At 39.6% G+C, this 23771-nt stretch overlaps 2 protein-coding genes across 13 annotated transcripts in view; one reads left to right on the plus strand and one right to left on the minus strand.

Annotated features, from left to right (window-relative positions):
* Nucleotides 1-9757, minus strand: part of LOC101319162 (uncharacterized) — a 52931-nt gene extending 43174 nt beyond the window's left edge. The window contains exons 1-3 of one of the 4 annotated variants that reach the window (XM_073796492.1): nt 9228-9579; nt 8290-8345; nt 1182-6787 (exon numbers count right to left, since the gene is read on the minus strand). The gene's annotated coding sequence lies outside the window, so the exon portion shown is untranslated. Of the gene's footprint in view, nt 1-1181; nt 6788-8289; nt 8346-9227; nt 9580-9680 lie in introns of those variants that run through there. The other 3 variants (XM_033844258.2, XM_073796491.1, XM_073796493.1) reach the window with 3 other exon arrangements.
* Nucleotides 9758-9835: 78 nt separating this feature from the next.
* Nucleotides 9836-23771, plus strand: part of ZNF790 (zinc finger protein 790) — a 39966-nt gene continuing 26030 nt past the window's right edge. For 2 of the 9 annotated variants that reach the window (XM_073796526.1, XM_073796529.1), the window contains exon 1: nt 12212-12355. The gene's annotated coding sequence lies outside the window, so the exon portion shown is untranslated. The other 7 variants (XM_019941118.3, XM_019941122.3, XM_019941119.3 and 4 more) reach the window with 4 other exon arrangements.

Genomic DNA, 23771 nt, shown 5'->3' on the forward strand with positions numbered 1-23771 from the left:
GTTATTGTTTAGAAAATGTCCTTATACTTAGAAGATGCACGCTAAAAGTATTAAGGGTAAAATGTCAGGATGTCCCCAACTTATTATCAAATGATTCAGGGGAAAAAAATGGACACGCATGCACACGCACGCGTGTGTGTGTATTTAGAAAAATAAAGCAAATGTGGTAAGATGTTAACAATTGGTGATTTTAGCTGATGGCTATATAGGGCAAAGAACTGAATATTATTTCTAATTTTCTGTATGTTGGAAAACTTTCAAAGAAAACAGAAACAGATTGTTTTTAAAAGTAGCATTTAAGAAGATTTTCCAGAACTGAAGGACACAAGTCTCCACATTAAATGGGCTCGCTTGGTACCTAGTATAAAAATTATTCACACTAAGATATAATTTCATTAGGTTCCAGGACAGTAGGAACAAGGAAAATACCCTAAAAGAATCCAAACAGTAAAAACACAGTGCATAAATAAAAGACCAGGAACGAAAATAGCTTTGGAGTTCTCAAAGATATTCTAAGCCAGAAGTCCTAAGTTCAAATTTCTGAGAGAAAATAATAATTAGAATCCCATGCCCTGCCAAAGAACCAATGCACTGGTTGAAACAGCCCTTTCAGATATGCTAGAACTCACAACAAATTTAACACATTTATCTCTTCTTACATGCCATCTACATCGAAAACCCATTTTGATATCTGGAGTTTTCTTGGAGTAAACCAAGAAACAGGAAGGAAATAAATAGGAATTCATAGTCTTGCCATGATTTCCATGTGAAAGGTAGAGACTTGATTGGGAAAGAATGATATCCTTAAATATGGAACTGGGACATCTCGTTGGGACCCAGATGAAACTGACAATCTTGAACCTCCAACTTGCTTTGGGCCTCTCTTAGCAGTGGAGGAAGCTTGCAATCCAGTGTCTGGGAGACTAGCTTTCCTCTGACTGAAAACCCTATAATAACATCACCTGGAGCAGTACCTGAAAAGGCATGCTAATTCTCCTCATGACCCACCAGAACCATTCTGTTGCCACTAGACCTGTAACAAGGGTCCAACCTCAGCATGTTCCAGAGGAACAACAGATACTATGAGCCAGGAGGAAATAACTTACTATTAGTTTGCAAGGGCTGCCAAACCAAAATACCACAGACTGGATGATATAAACAACAGAAACTTATTTGCTTACAGTTCTGGAGATTAGAAGTCCAAGATCAAGGTTTCAGCAGGTTTGTTTTCTTTTGAGGCCTCTCTCCTTGGCTTGCAGATGGTTACTTTCTCACTGTGTTCTCACATGGTCTTTCCTCTGTGTGAGCATCCCTGGTGTCTCTTTGTGTGTCTAAATTTCCTCTCATATAAGGATACCAGTCAGATTGGTTTAGGATTCACCCTAACAGCCTCGTTTTAATCATCTCTTTTAAAACCCTGTCTCCAAATATAGTCATATTGTAAAGTACTGGGGGGTTAGAGCTTCAACATATGAATTTGGTGGGGGGACACAATTCAGTGCACAATATTCACTAAAACGAAGGTTATGGGAGCACAGTGACACTAACTGATCTTTTTGTATAGTTTTAATGTTTGGAACCATGTTCATACAATCAAATAAACAAGAATGGATTAATATTAATTAAAAAATCAAACAGAATACAAAGGGAATAAATGAACCTAAAAGTATTTGAAATGAATAACATAACCACAATAAGGAGCAGATTAAAAAATGAGTCCAAGGTGCTTCCCTGGTGGTGCAGTGGTTAAGAATCCACCTGTCAATGCAGGGGATACGGGTTTGAGCCCTCGTCCGGGAAGATCCCACATGCTGTGGTGCAATTAAGCCCACGTGCCACAACTACTGAGCCTGCAGCAATGAAGACCCAAGGTAGCCAAAAATAAATAAAATTAAATCTTAAAAAAAAAAAGACTAAAAAGAGACATGATAACTAAATTCAATGTGTGATCCTAGACTGTATCCTGGATAGCAAGTCAGGGAGAGAGGGTGTGGTGTAAGTAGGATGAATTGCTACAAAGAATATTATTGAGACTAGCAAAAAATTTTGTATATGGACTGTTACATAACAGTATTGCACTGTTATTTAAATTTCTTATTTTAGTGACTGTACTGTGGTTATGTAAGAGAATACTCTTGTTCTTAGGAAATAACACACTGAAGTGTTTAAGGGTAAAGAGGCAAATGTCTGCAACTTATTCTTAAATGGTTCAGATAAAATGTGTGTATTGTGTATGTGTGTGTGTCCTCACATGCATATATAGATACGCAGAACAATTGCAAGTGCACACAGGAATGATAATACAAATGGGGCAAAATGTAAACAATTGGTGAATCTGAGCAAAGAGTACCCAAGAATACTTGGTACTATTCTTGTAACTTTCCTGCAAGTTTGAAACTTAATCAAAATTTAAAAGTTACCCAAAACAAGACATATTCCTAAATAATTCTCATGTTAAATATGAAACTAAATAGAAATATAAAATACCTAGAAATGAAGTGAAAAGGAGATCAATACATGTAAAAAACCTGGACATAGGAAAGAAAATTACCCCCCCAAAAAGAAAATTTAATAACATTAAACTCCTTTTAAAAAATAAAACTGATTTGAATTCAATACTGCAACAAAAGAATCTCAAATAAAAAAGCAGAAAAAAATTAATGAAGATTTAAAATATGTAAGATTCACAAAAGTCAAACCTTGCTTTTGAAAAAAAATGAAGACTGCTGATTAAACATGTATGTATACCATCTCCTTTAGGTTTTATCCCAAAACACCACTAAAATGACCAAACGGTGATATTTTCCTATTGTTAATTGCTGGTAAGGGCACAGGTATGACAGATACTACTGACTGCCCCCCTCCAAATCATCCCTCCTCTACTTCCTTGCTACAAGAATTTTTTTCCATAGCTTTTTTTCATCAGCTCCAGAAAATGAATCATTATTTGCCTAGGCCAGTGGTTCTGAATTGATTGCTATTAGAATCAATTAGGTAGCTTTTTAAAAAATTCTAAAGCTTGAACCCCACTCCAGACCAATTAACTCTTAATGTTTTTCTTGTCATCTTGTATGACTTTAAGTCATTAATTTTCAACTGTGGCAGCACACTAGAATTACCTGGTGATCTTTTAAAAATGATGATGTCCAGGTTATATCCCAGACCAATTAAATCAGAATCGCTGGGAGTGGGACCCAGACATCAGTAACCAAGGTTAAGAATAACCAGCTTAAATTAAATGAAATAATTAACTCTCTGTTCTATTTGTTGCAGTTGTGTTTTTCTGCCTTATGCAGCCAAAAGTAACCTAATTGCAGTGGAAACACAGGTTCCAGCAGAGACAGCTGGGTGTACTGGAAGTGTTTACTGAAGTTTAGAATATGTGTACTCTATTATCTCCATGATTTCATATTATAAAATATGGCCTTACATGAAGCAATTAAAATGAGCTCTATACTTAAGTGAACAATTCTCCATACAGAATAAAAAGCACAAACAGTAACAATAACTAACTGACACTAAGTAAATGGGCAGGTCCTCTTTTAAGTGTTTTATGTGAACCAACTCAATCCTTGGATCCACTCTATAATTCATTTACTTTCCACATTTTGCAGGATACACTTATAATCCTTTTTATATAGAAATATTTTTAAGTGACAAAACAGTACCACATACACATTTACATGTGTATGCATGTAAAAGGATATTTTAAAAGGATAAATAATTAACTGATAACAGTGGCTACCTTTGGGTACTTTGAGTAGATACCTTGGATTGGGGATTGTAGTTACATCAGACCTGAACCCCTTCATAACATACAAATTATTTTTATAACAAAATTATGGTTATTAACTAAATATAATTTAACTAAAAATAAAATTTAAAAAGGAAAGCACTAGCATTCGGTCTAAGGAGATGCTCATTGTTTATAATGGCAATAATTTGTAAGCAAACCATGTTCAAAAAAGGGGGCTTGGTAAAATGGTAACATGATAAGGCCATCACAACTCATGGTAAAGATAAATGTGTAAAGACATGGACAGTTGTTCACAATGTATTGATATTTTGGCATGATAAAGGCAGGTTACAGGTCAGTAGCCATAGTATGATCACATTTAGAAATGAATTCTCAGTATTGACAGCAGTTGTCTTTAACTGACAGGATTATAGATAACTTTTGTTACTTATTTGTGCTTCTCTGTATTTTACAAATTTGTTGTAATAAATAATTTTTTTGTAATGAAAGAAATAAAGTATACAGCTATCTTCAGAAAAGTGACATATTTGACCAAGTATTCAAAGATTTTAAAAAAGAAATGATCTAAACATGGCACAGGTACAAGCACAGAGACATAAATTTTAAAAATTCAAATACATAATACAAACTATTCAAATAATATAACAATAGGTAGGCAATGCACAATGGACTACTAGTCAGCCATGAAAAATAATGAAATCTTGCCATTTGCAACCGTGTGGATGGACCATGAGGGTATTATGCTAAGTGAAGTAAGACAGACAAAGAAAAACACCCTATGATCTCACTTATATGTGGAATTTAAACAAATAAGCAAACAAAAACCAAGCTCATAGATACAGAGAACAGATTGTTGGTTGCCAGAGACAGGGGGTGAGGGGGTGGGGTTGGGTGAAATGGGTAAAGGGGGTCAAAAGGTACAAACTTCCGGTTATAAAATAAATAAAGCTTGGGGATATAATGTACAGCATGGTGTAGACTTAATAATACTGTATTGCATTTGAAAGTTATGAAGAGAGTAAATCTTAAAATTCATAAGAAAAAAAATTGTAACTATGTATGGTGATGGATGTTAACTAGACTTACTGTGGTGATCATTTTGCAATACAGTTGACCCTTGAACAACATGGGTTTGAACTGAGTAGTTTTACTTATAAGCAGATTTATTTCAGTAGTAAATACTATAGTACTACAGGATCTGTGGTTGGTTAAATCCAAGAATGCAGATACAGAGGAACTATGGATATGGAGGACCGACTGTAAGTGATATGAAGATTTTTGATTGTGCAGAGTCAGCGCTCCTAACCTCCACATTAACGGTCAACTGTATGTACAAATATTGAATCATTACGTTGTACATCTGAAACAAATATAATGTTATATGTCGATTATACCTCAGCAATTAAAAAAAAAAAGATCTCTTGGGACCCACCAAAAGACTTTGGGACCCACCAAAAGACTTTTAGGCAACCACTTTATACCATAATTGATTTAGAGGTCCCAAGAATGGGAAATAAAGGAGAGGGGAGCTAACATTTATTGAATTTCTGATGTGTACCAAGTGTTCTACATATCTTATTTCATTCTCAACAACATTGAGAATGAGAACCTCTTGTTTACAGGTTAAACAGCTCGTAGGTGGTGTAGCTGAGATCAGATGTCACATTTGATACTAGAATCCCTAATTTTTATACCATGTTACAGAGACTAGTAGTGTAGGTAAAATAACCCGAGGGATGATTTGTTTCTTTTTTTTCTGAGGGAGCCAATATTTAAACTAAAGTGTTAGTGAGAATAGATGGCAAAGAGGCAGAGGCAGACACTGCCTGATGGAGGATAGTGTGGGGGAGGGGGTTGAGGGGGCTGGGGAAGAGAAGTGGAAAGAGTAGTTAAAAAAGAAATATAATATAGGGAGAACAGCAAAAGGTACCACACAAATCTGACTTGATTAGACAAGAATGTTATTAAAATAAAAATATTAGACAATAAATATCTACATCTGTATCTAAGTCTATATCTCATTTTTATATCCCCCGCTTCCAAAAATGTATTTGAGGAGGCTAAGAATAAAGAAAAAATTTTAATCATAAACAAAGGTCATACATCATAGGTATTCAATGTCAAAAACCCAGGATAAGATTATTACTACAATTGATCATTTCTGAAGTGCTCAAATTCCTGGCAGTCAACGCAAAAGGGAAATACTATATACGATGGATTAAATTATTCCTATTTGCCAAGGACTATTTTTTTTTTTCTGGCAGCGCCTTGCGGTATGTGGGATCTTACTTCCCTGACCAGGGATCGAACCTGTGCCCCCTGCATCAGGAGCTCGGAGTCTTAACCACTGGACTGCCAGGAAAGTCCCTGCCAAAGACTATTTACAGGAGATAATCAAGACTTTGATGAGAAACATGCAGAAAATGTAACATCAACTGAGAGATTCATGTTATTAGAAGATTCCCCAAATTTCTACTCACATAATTATAGACACAATGCAATTCGATCAAAATCCCAAAAGATGTTTGAGTGGAACCAAACTATTTCAAAAATGTATATGGAATATGCAAAGAAACACAAACAGCCAAGACATTCTTGAGGAACAAGAAGGTAAGAGGACTTGTTCCAAATATTATAAAGTCACAGTGAATAAGATAGCAGAGTATTGCTGCAAGGGGAGACAAACAGAGCAATGGAACAAAACATAAAGTCCAGAAACAGATGTGGCCATAATGGTCACTTGATTTTTGGCTACAATGGCACTGCAGCTCAGTGTAGAAAAGATGAACTTTTCAATAAATGATACTGGAGCAACTGGATACTCACATGGGGGATAAAATGAAATTGAATCCCTACCCTACACAAATCAATTCCAGGTAGTGTAAAAACATACATGTTAAAACTAAAAACGAGGAAGCTTTTAGAAGAGAACACAAGAAAATCTTCATTACCTTGAGGTAGCAGAAAATTTCTTAAACAAGCACTATTGAAAAAGATTTCATCACATTGAAATCCAAAACCTCTATTCACCTGAAGACACCAGAGTGAAAAACCAAGTCAGAGTAGAAGATAATATTTGTCACATGTGCAACTGACAGTAAACTAAAATATAGAAGATATATATTATGTATATATATTTTATATATATATTCAACTGCTATAAATCAGTTAGAGAAAAACAACCCAGTTAAAAATTGGCAAAATATTTGAACAAGCATTTCACAAAAGAGGATATCCAGGCGGGCAAGAATTAGTGTTCAATTTCATTGATAATACAGGCATATCAATTAAATGTGATAACACTAGGTATCTACCAAATTGGCAAAAATTTTAAAGTGTGACAATGCCAAGAGCTGGCATGACTGTGAAACAAAAGGAGCCTTTTTAAACTGCGGATTCAAGTAAAAAACTTGCATAGTATATTTAGAGAACAGTCCGGCACTGTCTAGTAAAATTGAAGATGCGCAAACCCAATCCCTCAACAATTTAATTACAATTTTAGTATATATATTAAAGAAATACAAGCACATGTGTACCAAAATATGTGCACAAAACATTTGTAGTCACATTGCTTATAGCAGCCAAAAACTAGAAGCAAGTCAAATGTCCATGAAGAGTAGAATAGATAAGTAGTAAACTGATACTATTATACAAGATAGTATATAGAGAGCAATGGAAAAAAATGAACTGTAGTTATAGGAAATATGAATGAAGCTCACAAACGTTTTTCATGAAAAAAGACACAAAAGAATGTCTATTCATACAAAGATAGAAAACAGACAAAAACTAAGTCTATGTGGTTTTGGAATTCATATCAAAGCTCTAATGAAAGACAAAGAAATGATCACAGTGGTTATCACCAGAAGAGTATAATTGTTTGTGATTGGGGAGGGGTACATCAGAGGCTGCTTTAGAGATGGCTGTATTCTTTTTCTTGACCTGGGTATTCCTTACATCGGTCTTTATAATTATTTGCACAAATGGGTGTTAAATGCCATTTCTGTATCTAATTTGAAAGAAAAAAAAAGACAGACATTCAAATAAATATGCACCTCTAAAAATGTTTCCAATATTAAATTATGTGGGGAAATACTTAAATATAATTTTATGTGAAAGTGTAGGCTATAAAACGGTAAATGCTGAGTAAAATCAATTTTTAAATATCACACTTTATATATGTACATAAAACATACTGGGAAGAAATTATCAAAAAGTTAGCATTGGTTTTAACTGGGAATTTAAATTTTCTTCATTGGGAATTGTACTTTTGAAATTATTTAAGATAATTTCATTTTATAATAAAAAAGAAATATATTTTTCTAAGAGGGCATAAAGAAAAATTAAACCATTTGTCAAATTAGGAAGAGAAAGTCACGTGTGTGGGTTGGGTTTTGGAGCAAATCACATTTCTCAAAGGAAAAATTCCATAGATCAGGTCACCTGACAGGCAAGAATTTTCAAGAGAAGGAAACCAAGTCATATCCTGACATAGAAAAGAGGATTTCAGGAAACAAGGGGAAACAACAAGCTACCTTGCAGGTGCCTTGTGGATGTTCAACAGCCATTCTTTACTCCACTCTGGAAGACTCTGCAAGCAGAGAAGAGTTGGAGAGAGAGAAAGGAGTCAGGAAAAACCAGGCTCTCTGGGAGCCCAAGTCAACCTACCACCCACCACCTACAGATATTAGGTCAGACAAGTCTTGGGCGTCCTGCTCAATACCAGCATTACAGACAAGCACGGTCATTTGCAGTTCTGGGCAGAATGTGTCCCTGAGCTCACAGAGGTCTCCTGGTAAAAGAGCGCTGGAGTCACAAAGGCACAGACAAAGGCGCCCCACACCTACAGTGCTATATGGATACATAATCATAGGAACTCACACCACGGGCACACAGGCACCCCAAACCTCAACAAAATGGGCTGCAGACGGCCACGCAATCATACACACCCCGGGGACAGTCAGTTACAATCGCAGTCATAGGCACCCCCACGTACTCACATTCCCAGTGACATACATCATGGGGACACTGACAAATTCACACGCACCCTACCACCAACAATATCACACACACACACACACACACACACACACACACACACACATCCCAAGGAGAAACAGACACAAATCTCACAGTTAAGCCATCCCACACCCACGGCTCAGCAAATGATCATAAACACACACACACACATCCCAAGTGTATACACAGTTTTACAACCGCGGTCAAGGAACCTCACACTCGCAAACAGTTCCACACCCGGCCACACAATTAAACCCCCAACACACCTGCACAATCAAATCCACAATCAAGCCCGTCTCCCGCCCTCACAGTTTGGTACAAGGTCACACAGACACAGAGACACAACCACAATCAGACACACACTCCTCACGATCGCCCCTTCCCAGCTGGCTACCGTAGAGGCCGGAGGTTCCAGACACTCCCGGCTCCAACCCCGGGCTCCAGGCCATCTCACCTACGACTCCTCCGGTCTGGTTAGCACCGCTCCACTCTACTTGAAACAAATAGAGTCCAGCACCTCGCACAGCACCCTGAGGCCGTTTGCCCCAACCCGTCAGAAAATCCCGTCCACTCCTCAGGAGAAGGTCTAGTTCTCGCGGGAAGGAGCACTAGGCCTAGAGGCCTCTGGGAGATGTAGTCCAGAAAGCGACAGGCTACCAAAAGCTATCTCCTCTTCATCCTGATTCCCCCTGGCCGCGGAAGCCTGGAGCCGGCAGCGCACCTGAGGCTTCCGCGAGTCTCAGCTGACAAGAACTCCCTCGACCAAACTTTAGTCAAGTCGACCGCACTGACTCCATCACCCTGCCCAGTGTCTATAAATCCCCAGCTACTGTTACATACCCAGTTGAGTTCAATCTCTCTTCCCTACTGCGATAGTCTTTATAATAAGCCTTCCTTATCTGTTTACCTTGTCTGGTGCAACTTCTTTGACACATCCCAGCCTCAAGTTGCGTTCTTTCAGGTTTTGGCGCTCACCGGGCAACATCCTGGGCCTCACGGCCTGCTGGGAAATGTAGTCCAGGACTTTGCCAGCGGCGGAGTGGACCCGGCCAAGATAGACTGCGTTCCCTAGGCGCTGAGGCGGGAGTTGGCCTCAGTTAAATGCCCGGGAGGCTGGTAGGAATTACGCTTTGCCCTGGGAGCGCGCAGATGCCTAGAGGCAAGCTGCTGCGGAAAGTGTCGGGGAGCCAGAAGAGCGAACCCGAATGCAGGACGTGAGTGTCTGGGACCAAAGCAGCCTAGGGAGTTTGAAGGGGGAGAAATCCACAAGCCCAGTCACGTATGCGAGAGTGGGTGAAGGAGGGCCCGAGTGTGAGACCGTGATGAGATTGCGTGTGTGACTACATTTAGGGGTTAGTTGAATGGAAGAGAGACTGCATGCAGGTAAAATTGATGAGTGTGAGAGAGAGGTGGGATCAAGATTATAAGTGGCTTTGTGAGGATGGAGGGTCATATTGTGGGCTTGTGTGGTTGGGAGTAATTGTGTGTGTGTGCACGTGGTAGGGCAAGATTGTGTGTGTATGAAAATATGTGTGTCATCACGTGATTGTGGGCCACTGCATGGGTGGCTGAGATAGTGGAGGAATCTGAATCCTCTCAGCCTCATTTCCTCTTCAAACTGAGATAATAGGATATGTCTTCCTGTAGATTCAGTTTTAAGGAGAAAAAGCTCCCTGTTGATATAATAAATAACTTATACCATTTTAATATAAACACTTAAGATTCCAAACATTTTGTTCTGGAATAGAATACTGCATCAGTATGGCTTTTTAAACAGGGTGTATTTTATTATGGGGGTGCCTGTTTTGGGTTATGTCCACAAACTTATCCCCAGACGTTTTTCTCTTCTCTGTTCCTTGGGAGACATTGATGAGGTAAATATTCAGAGATGTGATTGTTCAGTTCAACCAGGAGGCTCAGCCACAATTAAAAGATGTTTAGAGGAAGTTGTATAGGTATATGATGCTGGAGAACTAGAGCAACATAGCCACATTATGTATGGATAACTTCTCCGTATAATCCAACTTTTGAAACTAAAGTGACATCTCTGATGTATTTAGAATCTTTACATGGCATAATGGGTTCAGCTTTGAGATGTAGGCTTCAGATATTCTCAAGCCCTCTGTGACATGATTGTATATGCTCAACCTTTAAGGCAAAAGGTTATTTGCTTTGTTCCTCTTTATATGGTAATTTCCTTAAAGGCCCAAGGTCAGTCTGAGTTTGGAGATGGTGCTTGAATTCAAGCCTTTTGTGATTTTCCTATATACAGGCTCTCACATCACCAAACTGCATGAAATCTTCAACTTAGGACAAGAAAATAGGCCATAGGTGGTGAGTAGAAGAAATGAAAAGGAGTGGGAGCCTTTTCTGTACAAGTGAATGAGTGGGAACCAGGCAGATGTGCCTGGGACAAGGGAGAGCACAGATAGGTGTTCAGTGAGGCAATTTACATCATAAAATGTTTTCCAGGTTTTGCTATATAGACCCTACTCTTCTTGAGTTTTAGTTGATGTGAATCCTTCACTCATCATTCTTCCTCTATCAGTGCCCTCTTTATTTAAGCAGATCCTAGAGGACCATATTCTCTTCATTTTCATAGCCTACATATGCAGTCAGTCCTTCATACATCTGTAGTCTTTTAAAACTCTTATGTTTCATGCTGCTGTTTCTTCTTATTACATTCCATTTTCTATCTTTCCATTGCTAAAAGCTTCAGGGTTATAGTTTACCATTGTCATTGACTTCCCACAGTCATATTTCAGCAATCTCCTTTACCACGAGAAGCTGCTAGCTTAGAAATCATTGCTACTTTCCTCTTAGCTCCCCTCTCTGCCAAGTTTTTTACTTCATAATTGTTTTTAAAGGAATCATCTCATCGATTTTAAAAATTTAAATAAGGTTAAAGTGAAAAAAGAAGTCTCCCTTTCAGTATTTCTCTTCTCCACATGTATCTACAGTGACTAGTTTCTTATGTTAACTACTTTGAGTTATTCTATGATTATACCAACATATCTGTATATATAACATCTTTATTTTTCACAAATGTTAGTATAGTATAAAGCACCTTGTTTTTTACTCACTATTATTTCTTAGAAGACATTCCATATTAATATATATTCCTTTTTCTTATGGTGGTATAATGCTTTATGGTTGGGGAAATGTCATACTTTAACTAATACTATGTTAGTGAATTTTTAGGATGTTTTCAGGTTTATGCAATTTTGGAATGAAATCCTTATATATTCAGCTTTGCACAGATGTGCATGTGCATCTTTCGATTTCTTCTAAGTGCTGGGTCAGAGGTTATGTATAAGTATTTGCAGTCCACAAAAGATGAATCACGTTCCATTTCCACCAAAAAATTTATGAAAGTGCCTATTTCCTGTTGCTGTCAAAATGTATTTCTTCATTCAGCAGATATTTATGGAGCCCTTTATCTGTGCCAGGTGCTGTTCTAAGCCCTAGGAAAGCATCCATGAACAAAACGGTCCAAATTTCCCATCCTCAAGGAGTTTACATTCTAGTCTGGGAAAGTGACCAGTGAACGTGTAAATGAAGTATATAGTGTTCCAGATAAAGGTAAGATCTGTAGAGAAAAATGAAGCTTGAAAATAAGACAGTGAGTGACAAGGGAGTTGTGATTTTAAATAGAATGGTTAGGAAAAGCCTTCCTAAGAAGAAAATATTTGATCAAAAACAAAAGGAAGAAGCAGTGACATTTGAAGATATTTGGATAAAGAGCATTATAAGCAGAGAAAACAGCTAAACATAAATGCCATAAGTTAGATACAAGCCTGGTGTATCCAAGGAGCAGTAAATAGACCAGCATGACAAAGTAGAGAGCAGTAGATGAGGTGAAAGATCTAATGAGAGGACAAATTATGTAAGGCCTTGGAGAATATTTTAAGAAGTTTGGTTAGTCTTAGCAAGATGTAAAAGCAATAGTGGGTTTTGAACAGAAGAGTGACATGATCTTATATTTAAAAGACATCATTTGGGGTGCTGAGTAGAGAGTAGGGTGTAGGGGGACAAAAAAGGAAGCAGGGAAACTAGTCAATGGGCTGTTGGAATAATCCAGGTAAGAGATAATGGTGACTCGGTCTAGGGTGATAGCAGTGGTAGTTAGGAGAAATAGTTGGATTCTAGATATATTTTGAAGATAGAGCTAAATGGATCTGGTAATAGATTTGATGTGGGATATGAGAGAAAGAGAGGAACCTAGGCCAACCCAAATATTGCAGCCCAAGAAACTAGAAGACCAGAATTGTCATTTACTAAGATAAAACTATAGAATGAGCAAGTTTTGGTGGGTAGATCAAGAGTTTGGTCTTTGCTCTGCTAAACCACTGAGATCAGTGACATAAGAGGAGAATTCTAAGGAAATCTATTAGGATAAAACTAAATATAGTAACAGGTTGTTTTGGGTTTAATGGTGACACCCCAGAGATATGTCCACATCCTAACCCCCAGGACCTGTGAATGTGACCTTATTTGGAAAAAAGGGTCTTTACAGATGTAATTAAGTTAAGGATCGCTAGCTGAGATTATCCCAATTATCTGGTTGTGACCTAAATCCACTTACAATAGACAGAAGATAGAAGAAGGCTGTGTGAGGGCAGAGGCAGAGATTGAAGTTATGCAGCAACAAGCTAAGAACACCTGAGTCTAGTTCTGATTGTTGCTTTGTGTTTTGGGAGTGTCTTGATTTTTCTTGCCTTTTCATATGCCCTGAAATTTTTTGTTGTTGTTGAAAGCCAGACATTTTGTTTAGGACAGTAGTGTGCAGAAAAGGATTAACGTAGCAGACCTGAGACTTCTTATCCTTAGAAAGGCCTGCTTGAAGTTTGGCCCTTGGCTTGCAACTGGAACTTGGATTTTGAGAAGATTCCCATTATCCTCACTGATAAGAATGGCTTACTGTGCCTAAAGTGTTTGTGCAAACAATATAATTTATGCTAAATACCTGCTTTCCTTCTGAGAGTCTGAAATTCTGGTATGTGCCAGGCAGAGACTGCCTATGTGACCAGGCTCCAATAAAAACCCTAGGTACTGAATTTCTAATGAGCTTCCCTGGTTGGTACTATTTCACATGTATTAATGGCCTGGGTAACTCTACTGGGAAAGGATCCTTGGAAGCATGTGGCTGGTTTTTCCTGGACTTTGCCCAATGCACCTTTTCTTTTTTGCTGATTTTGCTTTGTATGTTTTGCTGTGAGTTCTCCCAGTGAATCATTGAACCTCGGAGGGAGGGTTGATCTTGGGGTCCTGCAACACCATAGTAACTGAGGAAAATAGTTTTTATCCCTGAATGGGGGCATACATTTACTTCTGCAAAGCCTTTAGTGTGGAGTTTTGAGTTAATCCAGTTAGGAGTTTTAACAACTCAGCAAGGTAAGAGAGTCATACAATTTGATTGCATTTATGTAAATTTCAAAGATAGATAAGTGACAAACAAGATATTATTACATTAACAATCAGGATAGTGGTCAGCTGGGGTCTGAGGGGTCAGAAATGATCATATAGGGTGGGTGTTTCTTCTTGAGGTACCCACAGTTGTCATGGTACGAACGTGGGTTGGAAAAGAATTTCCAGACACAAGGCAGAATGAAAAGAAGATAGAATTTATTAGAGGGAAGGGTCGCTGCCAGAACAGCGGGCCGACTTCCTGATAGCCAGGGAGACCCTGAGCAAGGGTTACTGGTCTGTTTTTATAGCCAGGGAACAAAGGAAGCTGCGAGTCATCTGCTGATTGGGCAGGGTGTGTATACTTTCAGTGTGCAGAGCGTGAGAAGAACGGGACAAATATCTTTCCTTATATGAGACGGGAAAGGGACAGGGCATGCTGCTTGGGAGGGCTCTGGGACATTGTAATGGTCGCAATGTGACAGAGTGATAAGAGTCCTGTAACTCTTTGTTCTGGCAATGTTGGCCCTTTGAGTTTATATTGTTCTTTGTCCTTGGAGCACCACAACAATGTACTGTTTCTTCACTTGTACGGCGTTACACTGAACTTACACATTCTATGCAGTATTCTTCAGGTGTTTTTTATTTCACAATAAAAAAATTAAAGAAAAAATATTTAAAGGTTACCTGATGATTTTGAAAATACTGAAAAAATTACTCCTCCATCAGAAAGTTTAGATATACATCTAAATGACAAGCACATAGGAAAGGACACAAATGAGAAAAGCTGGCAAGTATTAACTTAAGCAAAAAGAATGGCTCAGACATGAATAACATTTACACAATACGAATGTAACCATGAACATTAATTTAAACCACTTTAAGGGTAATTGGAATAAGGTATTTGTCCGCTGATGTGAAGGATATTATACCTGGGTTCAAGGAGGAGCTCCAGTGGCTTCACAGACAGGGGATACACCTCTCCCTCTCCCGAGGGGTGCCCCATAGATCCTCCCCTTTATCCTACCCTCAAGCCGGGGCTTGTGGGATAAGAGGTTTCCACCCGGCCAGGCCGAGGTGCAAGACCTTTCTGCCACATCATATGTGTCACATGCCCAGGCGGCGAGCTTGCAAAGAAAAGAATTGCACGCTCCTTCCAGAGGTAGTTTCCACGGCTCTGGACTACATTTCCCGGGGGCCATCGCGTTCACGGCTACTTCCCGTCGAAAGACCGAGTTGGCTTATGGTCCAAGTTCTCAGAGAGGGCCATTTGTTTGCGGAGGAAGAGCAGCGTGGACTCAGCAGTTGAGACTTGCGTTCTAAACGCGGCCTGGAATTCGTTGACGCTTGCCAAAGATAGAGAGGTGTGAGGACAATGGTCTTTGCCGAGCGAAGTGATAGGGTCCAAGACCGAGGCCTGTGAATGGAGACCACTAGGCTCTGGGCTCTTAAAGTTTGTCCCGGCTCCAGTCATTTCCCAGTGTCCGCCGTATCCGAGGCAAAGTTCTGTCCGCACACCGGCCCTTTCAGGACCATAGCAGGGGTCGTGCGCGAGTCCCTGAGGAACATCCACAGCTTGAGGGAACCGCAAAGTCGAGTGAGTCTAAGACCCGGAAGGGGAATGACCCCTGAGAGGCCGAGGCCGCCGCTGCGGGAGAGGGCAGTGAGGGGCTAACATTTTCGGAGTCTGAGGCTTTACCAGCCAGCAGGTGTGAGAAGGTAGACGGTGGGGAGTTGAGTATGTGTGTCCGCGCGCGCTAGCGATCGCGAAAGGGAACCTTGGATGCTTGTGTGAAATTGATACAGAAGCAAGGTGTGGGAGTGGTCGCATGGGAACCGTAGAGGTGTGTGTGTGTGTGTGTGTATGTGGACGGTGCGCTGGTGACGGGAGCAGTATGTGATTGTAATTTAGGTGTGACTGTGCATGTATATGATTGTGACTGCGCCACCATGTGCGTGACCGTGTGTGTAAATATGGTAGCAGCAACTATGGGGCCAGAGACAAAGAATTGAGCGTTGCGTTTAGTAACATTCACAGTCATTCGTGAATGTGTGGAGAGCAGTTTCTGTGGGACTATTAGTTGGATTGGAGTAGGGTAACGTAGAATGAGGGGAGAGGAATGGGAGAGTGTAGACCACATATTCGAAGAGTTTTTCTGTAAATATGAAAATGGAACAGCAGCTGGTGTGGGAGAAGTAACCTATCGGTATGCTGGTGGGAATGAGCCATGAGAGAAGGAAAAGAAGTACAGGTAAGTGTGAGTAAGCCAGACTCATCTGTGTGGTGTGTACTGAAATTGCAAGAATAAAAGAAGGGTAGTAGCGTTGCAGCGAGTGAGCCAGGAGCTCAAGTTTTGAAAAAACAAGGGGAAGGAAATATACAGTGTTTGGTAGATGTCAGCAACAGTGAGGTGGTGGTGAGTTATATATGATCTCTTGGCATGAAATTCAAAGGTAGAGCTTTTGTGGAGGACAAAGGGAGAAAGGTCTGAGAGTAATAAGAGCAAGGAGGACACCTGCCCCACTTCCAGACCCAGTGGCAAGAGGCTGTAGGGAGGAAAAAAAAAAAAAAAGTAGAGAGGGCTGCGAGAGTCCTCTGGAGAGAGCCAGGTTTCTGTTAGATCCAAAGGTGAAGGGAGTGTTCAGGGAGGTGGTTGAGGATAAAAGAGGGGTTTATGACTGTGAATTCCAGAGGGCATATTGGAAAGTGTCAGGAGTTGAGGAGGGGTGAGAAAATGGGACATCCAACTGATGGGGAGTAGAGTGTCTGAAAAGAGAGATGATCAAGGAGCCTAGGGCTTTTTATGATGCACATAAACATGGATGCAGGGGATACTGTTGCTTATTCTGGTTGGATTCACGGCAGTGTTGGAGAGGTAGTGTTGGGCTACAAAGGGGGACTTTTTTTTTTTTTTACATCTTTATTAGAGTATAATTGCTTTACAATGGTGTCTTAGTTTCAGCTTTATAACAAAGTGAATCAGTTATACATATGTTCCCATATCGCCTCCCTCTTGCATCTCCCTCCCTGCCACCCTCCCTATCCCACCCATCAAGGTGATCACAAAGCACCGAGCTGATCTCCCTGTGTTATGCGGCTGCTTCCCACTAGCTATCTATTTTACGTTTGGTAGTGTATAAATGTCCATGCCACTCTCTCGCTCTGTCACAGCTCACCCTTCCCCGTCCGCATATCCTCAAGTCCATTCTCTAGTAGGTCTGTGTCTTTATTCCCATCTTACCCCTAGGTTCTTCATGACATTTTTTTTTCTTAGATTCCATATATACGTGTTAGCATACAGTATTTGTCTTTCTCTTTCTGACTTACTTCACTCTGTATGACAGACTCTATGTCCATCCACCTCACTACAAATAACTCAATTTCGTTTCTTTTTATGGCTGAGTAATATTCCATTGTATATATGTGCCACATTTTCTTTATCCATTCATCCGATGATGGACACTTAGGTTGTTTCCATCTCCTGGCTATTGTAAATAGAGCTGCAATGAACATTTTGGTACATGACTCTCTTTTTTTTTTTTTTTTTTTTTGCCGTAATCGGGCCTCTCACTGTTGTGGCCTCTCCCATTGCGGAACACAGACTCTGGACGCGCAGGCTCAGCGGCCATGACTCACGGGCCCAGCCGCTCCACAGCATGTGGGATCTTCCCGGACCAGGCACGAACCCATGTCCCCTGCCTTTGCAGGCGGACTCTTAACCACTGCGCCACCAGGGAAGCCCCTCTCTTTTTTTTTAAATAGATCTTTATTGGAGTATAATTGCTTTACAATACTGTGTTGGTTTCTGTTGTACACAAAAGTGAATCAGCCATATGCATACATATGTCCCCATATCCCCTCTCTCTTGAGCCTCCCTCCCATCCTCCCTATCCCACCCCTCTAGGTCATCGCAAAGCACCGAGCTGATCTCCCTGTGCTATGCGGCTGCTTCCCACTAGCTATTTATTTTACATTTGGTAGTGTATATATGTCCATGCAACTCTCTCACTTCGTCCCAGCTTACCCTTCCCCCACCCCGTGTCCTCAAATCCATTCTCTATGTCTATGTCTTTATTCCTGCCCTGCAACTAGGTTCATCAGTACCATTTTTTTTAGGTTCCATATATATGTGTCAACATGCAGTATTCGTTTTCTCTTTCTGACTTACTTTACTCTGTATGACAGACTCTAGGTCCATCCACCTCACTACAAATAACTCAATTTCATTTATTTTTATGGCTGAGTAATATTGCATTGTATATATGTGCCACATCTTCTTTATCCATTCATCTGTCGATGGACATTTATGTTGGTTCCATGTCCTGGCTATTGTAAATAGTGCTGCAAGGAACATTGTGGTACGTGACTCTTTTTGAATTATGGTTTTCTCAGGGTATATGCCCAGTAGTGAGATTGCTGGGTCGTATGGTAGTTCTATTTTTAGTTTCTTAAGGAACGACCATACTGTTTTCCATAGTTGCTGTATCAGTTTGCATTCTACCAACAGTACAGGAGGGTTCCCTTTTCATCACACCCTTTCCAGCATTTATTGTTTCTAGATTTTTTCATAATGGCCATGCCAACCGGCATGAGGTGATACCTCATTGTAGTTTTGATTTGCATTTCTCTAATAATTAGTGATGTTGGGTATCTTTCATGTGCCTTTTAGCCATCTGTATGTCTTCCTTGGTGAAATGTCTATTTAGGTCTTCCGCCCTTTTTTTTTTTTTTTTTTTTTTTTTTGCGGTACGCAGGCCTCTCACTGTTGTGGCCTCTCCCGTTGCGGAGCACAGGCTCAGGACGCGCAGGCTCTGGACGCACAGGCTCAGCGGCCATGGCTCATGGTCCTAGACGCTCCACAGCGTGTGGGATCTTCCCAGACCAGGGCACGAACCCGTGTCCCCTGCATCCACAGGCGGACTCAACCAGTACGCCACCAGGGAACCCCCGCCCACTTTTTAATTGGACTGTTTGTCTTTTGATGTTGAGCTCCATGAGCTGTTTGTATATTTTGGAGATTAATCCTTTGTCCTTTGTTTCATTTGCAAATACTTCCTCCCATTCTGAGGGTTGTCTTTCCTCTTGTTTATGGTTTCCTTTGTGGTGCAAAAGCTTTTAAGTTTAATTAACTGCCATTTGTTTATTTTTGTTTTTATTTCCATTACTCTAGGAGGTGGGTTAAAGAAGATCTTGCTGTGATCTATGTCAAAGAGTGTTTTTCCTTTGTTTGCCTCTGAGTTTTATAGTGTGTGGTCTTAGCCAGATTCTTAACCACTGTGCCACCAGGGAAGTCCTATGTGATCTTCTTTATCATGCAATGATAGTGATACCACGTGGTAAAATAAATTAGACTGTAGCAATAATCAATACATTGGCACCTCCTCGGTGGAAAGTACAAATAGAAGGAAATGAAAGTTTGCTTAATAATTATATATATATATATTTTTTTGCGGTATGCGGGCCTCTCACTGTTGTGGCCACTCCCGTTGCGGAGCACAGGCTCTGGACGCGCAGGCTCAGCTGCCATGGCTCACAGGCCTAGCCGCTCCGCGGCATGTGGGATCTTCCCGAACCGGGGCACGAACCCATGCCCCCTGCATCGGCAGGCAGACTCTCAACCACTGCGCCACCAGGGAAGCCCTTTGCTTAATAATTTACTTGCTTTCAATTTCTATTTTAAATGACTGTCTCCGTATCATTATTCCTAATACCGGGAGCTCTTTCTTTTCTTTCAGCATTGCACCTAATTCCTATTAAAATATGTTTTTCTTTGCCCTTTATGAAGGCAGTTGTTAACAATAAATATTCTATTAGCTATGTGCTGCACATTCTTCTAAGAGTAATTAATCACTTCAATAATCCATGAGGTACAAAGTATTAGTATCCTCATTTATTTTTCAAGAGTTTTGCTTGTTGTATTATTTGTCTTTCTTTTTTTTTACATCTTTATTGGAGTGTAATTGCTTTACAATGGTGTGTTGGTTTCTGCTTTATAACAAAGTGAATCAGTTATACATATACATATACATATGTTCCCATATCTCTTCCCTCTTACGTCTCCCTCCCTCCCACTCTCCCTATCTCCCCCACTCCAGGCGGTCACAAAGCACCGAGCTGATCTCCCTGTGCTATGCGGCTGCTTCCCACTAGCTATCTACCTTACGTTTGGTAGTGTATATATGTCCATGCCTCTCTCTCGCTTTGTCACAGCTTACCCTTCCCCCTTCCCGTATCCTCAAGTCCATTCTCTAGTAGGTCTGTGTCTTTATTCCTGTCTTACCCCAAGGTTCTTCATGACAGTTTTTTATTCTTAGGTTCCATATATATGTGTTAGCATATGGTATTTGTCTTTCTCTTTCTGACTTACTTCACTCTGTGTGACAGACTCTAGGTCTATCCACCTCATTACAAATAGCTCAATTTTGTTTCTTTTTATGGCTGAGTAATATTCCATTGTATATATGTGCCACATCTTCTTTATCCATTCATCCGATGATGGACACTTAGGTTGCTTCCATCTCCTGGCTATTGTAAATAGAACTGCAATGAACATTTTGGTACATGACTCTTTTTGAATTATAGTTTTCTCAGGGTATATGCCCAGTAGTGGGATTGCTGGGTCATATGCTAGTTCTATTTGTAGTTTTTTAATGAACCTCCATACTGTTCTCCATAGTGGCTGTACCAATTCACATTCTCACCAGCAGTGCAAGAGTGTTCCCTTTTCTCCACACCCTCTCCAGCATTTATTGTTTCTAGATTTTTTGATGATGGCCATTCTGACTGGTGTGAGATGATATCTCATTGTAGTTTTGATTTGCATTTCTCTAATGATTAATGATGCTGAGCATTCTTTCATGTGTTTGTTGGCAGTCTATATATCTTCTTTGGAGAAATGTTTATTTAGGTCTTCTGCCCATTTTTGGATTGGGTTGTTTGTTTTTTTGTTATTGAGCTGCATGAGCTGCTTGTAAATTTTGGAAATTATTCCTTTGTCAGTTGCTTCATTTGCAAATACTTTCTCCCATTCTGAGGGTTGTCTTTTGGTCTTGTTTATGGTTTCCTTTACTGTGCAAAAGCTTTGAAGTTTCATCAGGTCCCATTTGTTTATTTTTGTTTTTATTTCCATTTCTCTAGGAGGTGGGTCAAAAAGGATCTTGCTGTGATTTATGTCATACAGTGTTCTGCCTATATTTTCCTCTAAGAGTTTGACAGTGTCTGGCCTTACATTTAGGTCTTTAATCCATTGTGAGCTTATTTTTGTGTATGGTGTTAGGGAGTGATCTAATCTCCTACTTTTACATGTACCTGTCCAGTTTTCCCAGCGCCACTTATTGAAGAGGCTGTCCTTTCTCCACTGTACATTCCTGCCTCCTTTATCAAAGATAAGGTGACCGTATGTGCATGGGTTTATCTCTGGGCTTTCTATCCTGTTCCATTGATCTATCTTTCTGTTCTTATGCCAGTACCATACTGTCTTGATTACTGTAGCTTTGTAGTATAGTCTGAAGTCAGGGAGCCTGATTCCTCCAGCTCTTTTTTTTGTTCTCAAGATTGCTTTGGCTATTCGGGGTCTTTTGTGTTTCCATACAAATTGTGAAATTTTTTGTTCTAGTTCTGTGAAAAATGCCAGTGGTAGTTTGATAGGGATTGCATTGAATCTGTAGATTGCTTTGGGTAGTAGAGTCATTTTCACAATGTTGATTCTTCCAATCCAAGAACATGGTATATATCTCCATCTGTTTGTATCCTCTTTAATTTCTTTCATCAGTGTCTTATAATTTTCTGCATACAGGTCTTTTGTGTCCTTAGGTAGGTTTATTCCTATATATTTTATTCTTTTTTTGCAGTGGTAAATGGGAGTGTTTTCTTGATTTCACTTTCAGATTTTTCATCATTAGTGTATAGGAATGCCAGAGATTTCTGTGCATTAATTTTGTATCCTGCTACTTTACCAAATTCATTGATTAGCTCTAGTAGTTTTCTGGTACCACCTTTAGGATTCTCTGTGTATAGTATCATGTCATCTGCAAACAGTGAAGCTTTACTTCTTCTTTTCCGATTTGGATTCCTTTTATTCCCTTTTCTTCTCTGATTGCTGTGGCTAAAACTTCCAAAACTATGTTGAATAAGAGTGGTGAGAGTGGGCAACCTTGTCTTGTTCCTGATCTTAGTGGAAATGCTTTCAGTTTTTCACCATTGAGGACGATGTTGGCTGTGGGTTTGTCATATATGGCCTTTATTATGTTGAGGAAAGTTCCTTCTATGCCTACTCTCTGCAGGGTTTTTATCATAAATGGGTGTTGATTTTGTTGAAAGCTTTCTCTGCATCTATTGAGATGATCATATGGTTTTTCTCCTTCAATTTGTTAATATGGTTTATCACATTGATTGATTTGCGTATATTGAAGAATCCTTGCATTTCTGGAATAAACCCCACTTAATCATGGTGTATGATCCTTTTAATGTGCTGTTGGATTCTGTTTGCTAGTATTTTGTTGAGGATTTTTGCATCTATGTTCATCAGTGATATTGGCCTGTAGTTTTCTTTCTTTGTGACATCCTTGTCTGGTTTTTGTACCAAGGTGATGGTGGTCTTGTAGAATGAGTTTAGGAGTGTTCCTCCCTCTGCTATATTTTGGAGGAGCGTGAGAAGGATAGGTGTTAGCTCTTCTCTAAATGTTTGATAGAATTCGCCTGTGAAGCCATCTGGTCCTGGGCTTTTGTTTGTTGGAAGATTTTTAGTCACTGTTTCAATTTCAGTGCTTGTGATTGGTCTGTTCATATTTTCTATTTCTTCATGATTCAGTCTTGGCAGGTTTGCATTTCTAAGAATTTGTCCATTTCTTCTAGCTTGTCCATTTTATTGGCATATAGTTGCTTGTAGTAATCTCTCATGATCTTTTGTATTTCTGAAGTGTCAGTTGTTACTTCTCCTTTTTCATTTCTAATTCTATTGATTTGAGTCTTCTCCCTCTTTTTCTTGATGAGTCTGGCCAATGGTTTTTCAATTTTGTTCATCTTCTCAAAGAACCAGCTTTTAGTTTTATTGATCTTTGTTATCGTTCCCTTCATTTCTTTTTCATTTATTTCTGACCTGATCTTTATGATTTCTTTCCTTCTGCTAACTTTGGGGGTTTTTTTGTTCTTCTTTCTCTAGTTGCTTTAGGTGCAAGGTTAGGTTGTTTATTCGAGATGTTTCCTGTTTCTTAAGGTAGGATTGTATTGCTATAAACTTCCCTCTTAGAACTGCTTTTTCTGCATCCCATAGGTTTTGGGTCATCGTGTCTCCATTGTCATTTGTTTCTAGGTATATTTTGATTTCCTCTTTGATTTCTTCAGTGGTCGCTTCGTTATTAAGTAGTGTATTGTTTAGCCTCCATTTGTTTGTATTTTTTACAGATCTTCTCCTGTAATTGATATCTAGTCTCATAGTGTGTGGTGGGAAAAGATACTTAATACAATTTCAATTTTCTTAAATTTGCCAAGGACTGATTTGTGACCCAAGATATGATCTATCCTGGTGAATGTTCCATGAGCACTTGAGAAAAATGTGTATTCTATTGTTTTCGGATGGAATGTCCTATAAAT

This window comes from Tursiops truncatus, chromosome 19 (genome assembly GCF_011762595.2).
Source record: "Tursiops truncatus isolate mTurTru1 chromosome 19, mTurTru1.mat.Y, whole genome shotgun sequence".
Lineage (NCBI taxonomy): Eukaryota > Metazoa > Chordata > Mammalia > Artiodactyla > Delphinidae > Tursiops > Tursiops truncatus.